The following is a 12,092-nucleotide window of genomic DNA, read 5'->3' on the forward strand; positions in this document are numbered from 1 at the left end:
CATAATATGAGGAGTGGATGGAGAGGCTTTGTTCACAGCAGGGACAGCAGTGGCTGATCAACACCAAGGTCAGATACAAGAAGATACAAGTAGACAATGATATTGATTGAAGGTTACATTTTTAAAATGTATTGCTGCTATGGTGATTAATTTCTTGTTAACTAGCTGCCAGAGCCTTTTCAACACAGCCAATTAATCTTCACTGATGAACTAACTACCTAACTGACAGATTATAATCATGAGAATCCCATAAAACACTTTACACTTTCCACAAAGTGAGCGCTTTCTTTCAGAGTTTAGACACTTCCTTGAAATCACTTCACTTCCTTTTAAATGTAGAGTTCTTAACATTTGCTAACCCTCTCTAGGATTTCCAAATCACATCTAGAACATAATACCGCAACATCTGAAACATAACAGCAACTATGTGCTCACTGTGGCCTGAAGGTGGTGCTGACAATCCAACAAACTATCAATATCCTCCCCAATATGAACAGGTTTCTCCATCCTGCCTTTCCAGGAAGAGGATAAGGAGCTTCTTCTTCACTAGAAAACCCTGCAGGAACCACATGCTTAATCCAACAGTCAAATCACACAGGAAAAACTATTCAGGAGCTTTGCAATGGATCACACTGTGTGTAATATTTGGATTTGGATATGGTTTGCATGTTCACCGTGCAGTCAGATACCTACTTTAAATCAGACCAAAACATTAAGACAATAAACTCAACAGTTGGCTTTAATGTGTCTAACAGGACATATTATTTATAAAATGAATAATGAATAATGAATGTACCTTTAAATGTGTATTTGTGACTTGTAAAACTAACATGAAAGGTCATTTCTGAACAGTAGTTGTAATGGGATAGAGCTCTAAGGATAGACGTTCATGGGTTTGAACAGGTTCACTGGAATAAGAAATGATGAGCATTTTTGATAATAATATACAATCAGCCTCATCATTATCACACAAAGGACATAAATAGTAAAACAATGCTTCAGTGTATTCTTACATTTTCCTAACTTCTCCACAATATCAAATATGACTCCCAAAACAAACTAAATCAACTGCACTTCTATATGATGACAAAAACAAGCTTAATGTTATAAAAATCAATGTTGTTTTATTATTGATTACTACTCTTCTCCTCTGTATTGATATATGGTAGCTGATAGAAAATGACTGATTCTATTTCAAATGCAATCTAGACTATTGAAGAGTGAGCACGTTTTACACCCAGAGGGGAAACTCAGTGTGCTTTACATGAAAATTAAGAAGAAAAGAAAGATAAATAAAATAATAAATAATCAAGTAAGTGGTTGTTTTTCTGTCAGCCAATGACCCTATATGAACAAAATATATTTAAATTGTATGGCTGAAGCATTAATGTCCACTAGATGGATCCCTTCACCAGTGACATTAATACTTTTCTATAATCTATGAATGAATGATCTATTTTCATGCTCTGGTTGGAGTATGATCTCCTGATTTTGTTTCTCCTGATTTCTTATTTTTGTTTGTTTTTTGTCACATGTGGTATCATCTAATTATCTTGTTGTTATTTTTGTTTTTTGTTAAATGTTTGTCTAATTGTGCTTATATTGTATTATTGTCATTGAGGATTATTCCCAGTAATGGAAGAAGTATTCAGATCCTTTGCTTAAGTAAAAGTACCAATACAACAGTGTAAAAATACTCAATTACAAGTAAAAGTCCTGCATTAAAAATCCTACTTAAGTAAAAGTACATAAGTATCAGCAGCAAAATGTATTAAAGTATTGCAGTAAAAGAATTTGTTTGTCTCTCTGACTGATATATTATTATATATAACATCATTAGATTATTAATACTGAAGCATCAGTGTTAGAGCAGCATGTTACTGTTGTAGCTGCTGGAGGTGGAGCTAGTTTGAACTACTTTATATACAGTTAGCTAGTTTAGTCTAGTGGTTCCTAAACTAGGGGTTGGGCCCCTCCAAAGGGTCATCAGATAAATAGTAAGTTGCGAGATGATTAATGGAAGAGGAAAGAAGAAAAAACAAAGTTCCGATACACAAATCTGTGTTTGGTCTTTTCGTCTAATCTTTGATTTTGGTGAAATATTGGATCATTTGAACATTTATTGAAAAATCACTATGTGGTGGAGCTGTTAACAACTCAAAGACATCTGAAATGTGACCCTGACTATACACTGTTTTCATAAGACATCAAAGGCCAAAAAGGTTGGAAACCACTGGTTTCATCGTTAACAATGTGTTGTATTTTAAAAGCTTGTTGTATTATCCATTGTGTCAAATCTTCACCTGAGAAGTAACTAAAGCTGTCAGATAAATGTAGTGGAGTAGAAAATACAATATTTCCCTCAGAAATGTAGTCGAGAGGAAGTATAAAGTAACATAAAATGGGAATACTCAAGTAAAGTTAGGTACCTCAAAACTGTACTTAAGTACAGTACTTATTCCTAACAGTATTTATTCCTAATAAAGAACAGAGCTCTGCTTTCATGCTGCTGCTGAGAATCACTTCAGATATCTTGAGGTCATTCACAGCGTCTAATCTGTGAATCGTGTTTACAGGTGTTAACAGATGATAAAGAGGTGGAGGCTGAGCAGACACATCTCTGTGCACTCAGTGGGGACACAAGTCTCACGTGGACCGTTTCCCCTGACGTAATCACCTCAGCCCGGTAGGTGGCAGCCTGTCCAAGCAAATATAATGAGATTAAACGAGCCCAAATTCGGATGGATCCACTGGTGACAGTGGAAATACTGAGCACTTGGCGGATCTGATACGGGGTAGGTTGTGTTGTCTGCTGTTTTTACTTTATAGTTTGATCCGAAAAGACTCGTTATCTAAAAAGGATGCGATGAAATGAATCTTATATTTTCCCTATTGTGTTTTCGCCTGCGGATCGTTTGTGTGGTTGCTCAGCTGTAGCCTATATTAAGGAGACCCGGGTTTGTTAATGCTGTTTGTGGAGGGAAATCCGCGTCTTTTCGGCATTACTGCAACGCCATGACGCAGTTCACACTCTTCTGCTGCAACACAATAAAATATGAATCGCCAGTGTGCAGACGATGGGACGCCTCTGCGAGTGTAAATATAATTTAGATGTTGAGGAAGGGGGTGTGGCGCTGACCATCTCCCATTCACCAAAACAACACACGCCCAGATCTCGTGCGGTTGCGGCGTAAACCCGTGCCGGGGATCAGGCTTGATCGCTGTCCTCGCTGGGTGCGCAGGCCGGCCAGCCCTCGGCATCCTCCGCAGGCTCCGGGCTGCAGATAAAACCGCTCCACGCAGGGAAACATCACATTACGCAGATTCAAAGCCTGGATTCAAAGCTGCCCTGTGGCCTGGAGATGAAGATGCGATAAAAGGTGAGTGTGGGTCTGCCTTCTTTTTTTTTTTTTTTGTCGTTTCGCTTTCAGTATCAGCTGTTTTGTCCATGGATGTATTACAGTCAAAGCAGCGCAGAGCTGTAGACAAGATGTGAGGAGGACAAAGGGGCGGCGGGAGCTATAAGAGCTTTTAATATTTTGGATTAGATTATTAGTGTTAATAGAATAGTAAAGCATCGGCAGAATTGTTCCTCTCCTTTTAGAGCAACCATAACAAATAAAGCTGTCATGATGATACAGTATAGCGCATCATATGGTGCTAATACTTTTTTTAAGAAAGCATATTTCTGTGATGATTTCTAAGCCTCACAGTGTTTGGATCATATTGTCTGTTACAGCTGTGTGGACTAATATGGGTAATTCACAGCTGCAGAGTGAAATAGGCTTATTCTAGGCAGTGGCACCGTCTAAGTGGGCGGCTGATGCATCTGTGGAGCAACTGTGGCTCATTATCCATGTAGCCTGCTGTGAACTGTACAGGACTGCCTGGGCTACTCAATTCCCCCCCCCCCCACCACCACCACCAGCACCAACCGTCCTCTCTTGGTTCTGCTGTGAGCAGCAGGCCACACCATTACAGCCCATGCAAGACATTAATCAATTACTCTACAGATCACTGTGGGGCCCATGTGATGCTGCTTATCAAATAATTTGGTGGAAGTTTCTGCCGGTTGTCCTCATGTGAACTGGTTCTTGAAGGAGCTGGTTTCCAATACATGTGGGTGTGGAAATATATTGACAGGATTAGAAACTCTGATTGATAAGATGTTGCGTGACACTTTTCATCACTCAGGTTTCTTGCTACATACAAGTTCACAACATTAATTTCATATTATATATCATGTTACATACAGTATAACATCAAGCTACTGAGGTCGGTCTGAAAGTAGATAACATTCATCTTAGACTAACAGTTGTATAAAATATGTCAATCCTGTGCCAATGAGACATTTTAATTCTGTAACTTTTCTGTCTTTGTGTTTCCAGGCATGTTAGCACCATGATCCATGGCTGTGCTGTGTGTGTCAGTGCTGTTTATGTTGCAGGAGGAGATTGAATGCCTCTAAAATCTCAAGGTAAGACTCCTCCTCTCTTGACCTTGTGTGTGTGTGTGTGTGTGTGTGTGTGTTATAGGCTACTTTTGGGGACAAATTTCAGACTAAAGACCAGTTAATTGGGGATGGCTTGTCCATCTGGTGACAAAAGCCGTGTCCCCAATTGGGAAAAAGCTGATTTTTGGGTCAGTGCTTAAAGTTAGGGTAAGGGTCAGGGGTAGGCAAGTTGTAGTTATGGTTGGGGTTAGGATAAGTCTCCAGGAAATTAATGTAAGTCTATGTAATGTCCCCAAAAGTGACATAGGACAACATGTGTGTGTATGTGTGTGTGTGTGTGTGTGTGTTGGCGTGTGAGAGCCCTGGAATTGATCCATGGCCTTGAAAGGCTGCTCCCTGCCTCTCGTTTTCCTCTCCTTAATTGCAATACCTTCATCTCATCTTCTTTTACTCAATCCCAAACCCCATTCACATCTTGCACGTGCACACGCAAAGGCGTATATTTGTACACATTTTCACATGCTGCCTCTGTGACTGTTTTTATTCCAGCATCTGTGTCCCACAGATGATGAAGTAGATGAAGTGGGGAGTTTTGTGTCAGCAAGTCTGAAGGGAATACTTTCTCAAGCTTAATTAGACAAATTGCTCTGAGGGTAAAAGCAAACAGTGGCAGCTGAACTGTCTGAATAAGCTATTGTTGGTGGATCAAAAGGGCTCAATGGCACACTCTCAGTCACAGAGCCCTCATTCTGTAAAACTGGAGATTCAAAGAAAAGCCTAAAATACAATATGAACTAAAGAAAGACATTGGTGTGCCTGTGTGTGTGAAGCCGATAAAGGTGATGTGTTGATTTGTCTATGTTTATACCATGTGTGTGTGTGTTTGAGCCTGTGTGCTGCAGGCAGTGAACTTTCAGGTTGAGCTGCAGTTCAGATTTTCTCCAAAGTTAAAATGAATTCAGCTTCAGGGTGTCCGGCCAGCCATCTCTGAGTCAGCAGTCGACCCTAACGTTCCCTCTTCATGATTAAAGCCCTCATGGTTCCACACTGCGCCTGGAAAGATCAGAACAGTGTACATGTTTGTATGTACATATGTGGTATTCTGGGACCAACTTTGAGTTTTATAGCTTTTAGTTAAAGAGGTCAGTCAGCTTGATGACTTTTACTGGTGATATGACATTCATCATTCAAACCTGGATCTGTAATCAGAGAGTTCACATATGTGTAGTCTGAGCTGTCACACCTAAAACCAGCACCTCTGTTTTGTTTTTGTTAAGATTAGAAAAATCATGGGATGGGGTTTTATATCTTTGTTTTATGAGTGTTCAAAAATGAGGCATCAGCAGGAGAAAGAGGGAGAAAGCACCACTGTAATCCCTGGCCTTGTTTTAACTTACATAAAAATGATCCCAATGAGTTCCACCCAGTGAGGTTCACAGATTTTAAATTCGGGAAAAAGAGAGTGCTGATATTGGATCAGGACATGATCGTAAGCTGAACTGGGAGAGAACAGTCCGATTGGTGCAGATCTATTTGTAGTAATACTGTATTTGCAAGAGGAGGCAGAGGCAGCCTCTGTAATTCAGCCCATATTTTCACTTCTCTAAGGATATTCTTCCTACTCAGGTAGGATGTAAACTGATACAGAACTGAGCTACATATAACAATTTATTTCTGATTTCACATAATAATTCTGCAGGACAGAGGATGAGAAATTAGAGTATATAGAAAACTGTATTGTTCCTGTTATGTTTCATGAGTTCTGAGAAGTAAAGCTTGCATGTTTTTGCTAATTGTTGATAGCCCTCAACTTATCCTTATAAATATCTAATTTAGTTTGTAAATGCTGTTGTGCTCTGCCTTACAGGACTTTCATTTTAGTTTACCAGACAGGGCTTATAGGCCAGTTGATCTGGAGATGGTTTTCATGTTTTGGTTGTAGCCCCTTATGGCCGATTAAGGGAAATCTTAATGCTACAACATAGAATGATATTTTAGACAAGTGTCCGCCCAGCCTCGTGGCATGAGTTAGGGGAAGGCCCATTTTTGTTTCAACATGCACAAAGCCAGGTCCATAATCAAAGCGGTGTGGATGAACTTGACTGGCTTACACCGAGCCCTGACCTCAACTTCAGCCAACACCTTTTGAGATGAACTGGTACACCTGTGAGCCAGGCCTTATCACCCAACATCAGTGGCCGATCTCATTAGTGCTCTTGTAGCTGAATGTGAGAAAATCCCTGAAATCAGTTTCCAAAATCCTGGATGAAAGCCTCCCCTGAATAGTGGAGGCTATTACAGCAGCATATGAATGCCCATGGTTTTAGATTGGCATTGTAATTTTTGGATGTCCACATACTTTTGATAAACTGACGATGGTTGCGACAGGGAAGTTAAGTGTTGCGGAAAGCATGACATGCATTTTACATTCACCTTATCCTACACACACACTCCATGTTAAAATGAAAAAGCCAGCAAAGCAGCCAGCGGCACTTGTCACTGTGACATGCAGCCACAAGTGTCACAGCTAATGGGTTCTGACACTGCCGTGGCTGTGTGTGTATATGTATCTGTATGCATGTGTGTGTGTTTGTGTATGTACACTCACTGACCAGCAATTCACCAGGATATGAATTAAATAAAAGCACATTGACACAAAGCATATACTCGACTCCACAGCTAAGCTATCCACTTAACAGTGATTTACTGCAGTTGGAAGAAGAAATAATTCTGCTGAAAATATATCTGTTTGTGTGCACACCAGAGAGAGGTAGTAGCCGGGTGCTGCTTTCCTCCTATTGCAGCTATCTCGCCAAATAGGAAGTTAACGTTACAGAGAGAGGAGGAAGTCCTTTTTTACACTGAATACACACTTGGTTTGCACACATTGCACTGAGAATGCACCCTAGTTATATGTATGAGGTGAATGCAGTACAGTTTAAGTGTATGATAGTAAATACTTAACCCTCATCAACAAAAATGAGGATAATATGTTTGTATAGTTATGAATTGAGTTACAGGACGGTGCTGGTGATATTCTGTATTTTTTTCTTTTTGTCAACAAATACCATGAAAAGACTAAAGCCAACATAAATGATCCAATTACATGTACCAAAGCCGAAAAAGTCAATCCCAACACACCATGCTGGAATACTCAGTAGAACACCAAATGTGTATTAATCCACAGCTGAAAATAGTCCCAAACAAATGCACAATTTTCTACTGTTTGAGTAACGTTTGCAAGACACCACAGTGCCCAGCAGTTTGAGGAAATGACCTAGTCTATTTTAAAAACCAAACTAGATATTTGTGACCCTTTTCATGGTATTTTTTGACAGACAGTTAGAAAAATGTAGAATAGCACCAATATGGCATTAGTGTGAGACAGTTGGAACCAGACCCTCTGTCAGCCTGCTATTATGACAATGGTTTCCGATATGATGCATCTGCAGTATATCTTATGGACTCACGTATGATACAGCATGTGAAACTTGATGTATGAAAAGTATCATTGACTCCTAGTTACATGGTAGTTTACAGTGTACAGTATTGGCCTTCTGGTCACTGTACACCCAGCTACTGTAACAGACCCTTCTGCTACAGTATGCTAATGCCATACTGTTGCTTATCTGTACATTTTGCAGAAAGTTAGTCGGATTTTCTCCCATTACAGAAGGACTCTTCATGATTCTTCATGCAAAACCTTATCTTAAATCAGCTATGGTGCTTCTATCTGATAGCTGTTTCATGGGTGTTCTACTAAAACTGAGAAAATGAGCTTTTCTGCTTCTGATAGTTCAAGAGAGTGTTGGCTAGCTCTCACTTACCACACTGCAGACTGTCTGATAACACACACACACACACACACACACATACACACACACACACACACACACACACACACACAGTTAGATAAAGCAAAAATTACAGGTTTCCACATGCAGAACCACTATTAGAAATGCGCCACTTTGTTATTTCATGTAACTAATATGCTAATTCTGCTCAGTCTTTGCGCAGATGCCTCTATTGTGTGCCACATCACTGTCAAAAAATGGGGAACAATAAGTTTTCAGTGGCCTAGAATCTGCTAATGCTGAGAGTCTAGCATGAGATGCTTGGGTTAAATACAGTGTGCAAACATAAAGGTAAATATAATTTAAAAAGTTTCTTTCAACACCCTGAGGGCTTTCAACAACTTTACACAGTGATCCATGAATAGCCTACTAATTTCAAACATTATATTGAAGATTCTTCTCCGTTTTTTTTCTTCTTTTATTAGCCACATATTATCTCCTTGTCCTCATTTTCACATTCTGTCTTCCTTTTACGGTTTTCATTACTAATCAGAGATTGCGTATAAACCTGATAACCAGACACTGTATTCACTGCACTCTCACAATTCTGCAAAACAGCACTACTACAAATAATATGATCCACTTATTTCTGGTCTTTCTAGACAAAGGCATAAAAATATGTCAATAAGGAAAAAATATAATATAATATAATTATTTCTTTGTATATTTTTCTTGTCTTTCTCTGTCTCAGCCCCCCCATCCTCCTCTCCATCCTTCCATCCCGCTATTCTTCATGTAATTGGGTGGATTATGACTAATACCAGACCCTCCGGCTGTTTGCGGGCTGTCAAGCAGCTTTTACACAGATTATAAATTGCTTAATATATTTGGATGCCTGTGTGTGTTCAGTCAGGATTCTGTGTTTATCCACCTTTTGATCTCTAAACTGTCAAATCGGGTTAGGCGGCACCAGACATCGATATCCGAAGAAAATCCGTTATTTGTTGAGGTGAAGTGTAAAAACCCAAATGGTTGCAAATCAGCGGCTTTTAACGATGAAAACGAGTATATTTTTATCTCAACGCTCACAGAGAAGGTCTGAGTCAAGAGCTGAAGTTGTCAGGAAAGTGATGTTGACAACCATAATTAGATCAGATACTCTTGCATCTTTTGAAAAGGTGTTCCCCAATACAACTTCATGATGCACAAACAGACACACTTTCTCCATGCCTTTCACTCATCTCAAAGGGGTAGATGTAAGCTTTCTCCACTCCTTTTTGTGCTTTGGTTTATCACCCACACATCCTACACAAACACACACAATGAGAACAATTCACTGCAGATCTTGTGGTAACAAATACACCACACACTCCTAGGAGACCAAGGTTATACAGTGAGGAGGAGCTGCCCTGACAAACAAAAGGACGCTGGGATAAGGGCAGAATAAGATGAAAGCTTCACTGTTGGCATGGCAACCACCCGATCATCTGCATGGCAAGGTTTGATGTTTGATGTGTTGACGGTGGATTCTGGGTTAGAGAGAGAGAGAGTGAGAGAGAGAGAGAGAGAGAGAGAGGTGAAGAAAACCGGTTTGATCCAGCGCAGCTGCGTGAGTGCTCTTCATCTCTATAGATGTTGTTTTATTGTTGTTTTATTCTCTTTCCTCCTTTCTTTAACAGAGGACTGCATGATTCAGAGCAGTTATTCTCACCACAGAACTGCTGCTTAGTGTTTCTTGTCATGCTGCTGGAGCTCATCATACTGCAGGATAGCTAGCTCAAGCTCACGTGTACATGTTGTGGGTATTTGGAGGTTTGAGTGCATGTCTATTACTGTGTCGCAAGCATATTGGTCCAACAGGCATATTGACACATCACACCTTAATATTGAATAAGAGGCATTCAGTGTTGTTCACGGTCAACATGATGGAGTTCCTCTACTGACACAGCTACATTAAAACACTGTCACAACCGCTATGAACTTATTTTTATTTTTTCGTATGACTGTTTTACGGAGTTTTATTTTAATTTTTTATGAAATTTTCAAAGATTTTTAATGATTGAGAGATTCATGGTCAATGAATTTCTAACATTCAATAGGTGTGCTGCAGTAGGATTTTTGATTTTTAAGACATTCTGGAGGAAACATTGCACGCTTCTTTCTAAAACTGAGTTTGACTTTTACAATGAATGATATTAAATATAGCTGACATAATTAGTTGATTTAAAAAATGTAAAAAAAAAAAAAATCACTGGTTCCAGCTTCTCTTATTTGCTGGCTTTTTTGTCTTCTATGATAGTAAAATGAATGTCTTTGGATTTCAGACTGTTTGTCGGACAAAACAACCAATTTAAAAAAAGTTAACTTGGGATTTGGGAATTTCTGATTGACATTTTTGCTATTTTGATAGTGATTGGCAGATTAATCAAGATTGAAAATAATCATAAAAATGCAACTGGAGTCAAAAATGTCTTGTAGTGGTAATGGGCAAAGCCTAATGTGCACTGGCTCTTGTGTGGCAGTCCTGCTCAAAACTTTTGCACTTTGTGTCACCTTTTTCATGTTTTCCTGAGAAGTCAGTCACCTCCCTTGAGGCTCTGTCCTTTCCTTCTCTTTCTTTTCTCCAATGTACATCCCTTTATTCCCCCATCTATCTGTCCTCTGGCGAGTGCTTTAAGTGGCCGTCCCGGTGTTATGGGACTAACACCTCCACAGCCCCCGGAGCTATTTTAAGAACTGTGCTTGTGTTGCTTCCTCACTATCGGAGTCAGGGCAGAGTTTCCTTGAATGTTCTGGTAAGTAAAAGAGGGTGTAGTTCATGTCCTTGTAGAAATGATGTGGTGACCATGAACCTGACAACTCCTCGTTCATGTTTAGCGCTTCTTTCAAGTGCCGCTTATCTATTTATGTCTTCTTTCAGCAGATTTTGAAGAAACATAGTCTCCGCTTGTCATTTCTCTACTTTTTTTTATCCAGTCTCTCCCCTGACTTACTTCCTCTCTTCCTTGGTTGAATTCCTTCATATAAGTGCACAATATATACACATATAATTATGTGCACAGTACTGTACTGTATGTGTGGGGTGTTACCAGGGTTGCTGATGATCACTGGGACCTGTGTTCCCTGGAGAGAGCAGTGGAGCATGAAAAAAAGGCTTGTGGTGTGTTTACAAGCTCTCTGCTGTTATGTGACTGTGGCCTGTAGTGTGCTGGGGGTACAAAACATCTTCAATCTTTGTGTCTTTTTCTCTTTGTACCTGTTTTAGGTGCTCTCTGCTCATTACCTGACTCCCTCTGTCCACCCTTTTTCTGTGTTTGTTCACATCCATATGCATCATGTGACCAAGGAGCTAATTTGTTGTTAGTGTGTGCACTTGTTAGTGAGAAAATTCAAGCTTCTGTGCATGTCTCTGGGCAGTTAGTGACAATCGACTGCCCCGTCGGCCTCTCTCTCTCTATGTGCATCCTGTGTTCATCTCCGATCCCTCTGTCTCAACAGATCTATCTTCCCACTGTCACTTCCCACTCTCCCTTTTTACCTCGCCGACTTCCTTCTTTACTTCCTCTCTGTTTTCCTCCTGCCCCATTTTTCACATGCATTTGTCCTCTGCTCACCATACTCCTGATGCCAGCCTTCATTTATATTCCTCCTTTTACTTCTCTATTTGATCTTACAAGGAAAGTTACCTGCGTGTAAATGTGGCATGCTAACTTCCTACCCAGTCTCACGTCAAAATTTGTAATAGCTATGTTGGTCTATGGCGCAAAATGTATTACTTTCAAATGGCTCTAAAATAGTGATATGCCCACATTTTGTTTTGTTTTTTTGGCCTGTTCTTTTTTCAT

At 39.9% G+C, this 12,092-nt stretch overlaps 1 protein-coding gene across 5 annotated transcripts in view; it reads left to right on the forward strand.

The window, feature by feature from the left end:
- The first annotated feature begins 2,688 nt into the window (after nt 1-2,688).
- Nucleotides 2,689-12,092, forward strand: part of tex2 (testis expressed 2) — a 35,008-nt gene continuing 25,604 nt past the window's right edge. For 2 of the 5 annotated variants that reach the window (XR_010932138.1, XM_067616053.1), the window contains exons 1-2: nt 2,802-3,380; nt 4,389-4,477. The gene's annotated coding sequence lies outside the window, so the exon portion shown is untranslated. The other 3 variants (XM_067616049.1, XM_067616050.1, XM_067616051.1) reach the window with 3 other exon arrangements.

Source organism: Thunnus thynnus, chromosome 17 (assembly GCF_963924715.1).
Source record: "Thunnus thynnus chromosome 17, fThuThy2.1, whole genome shotgun sequence".
In the NCBI taxonomy this organism is placed as follows: domain Eukaryota; kingdom Metazoa; phylum Chordata; class Actinopteri; order Scombriformes; family Scombridae; genus Thunnus; species Thunnus thynnus.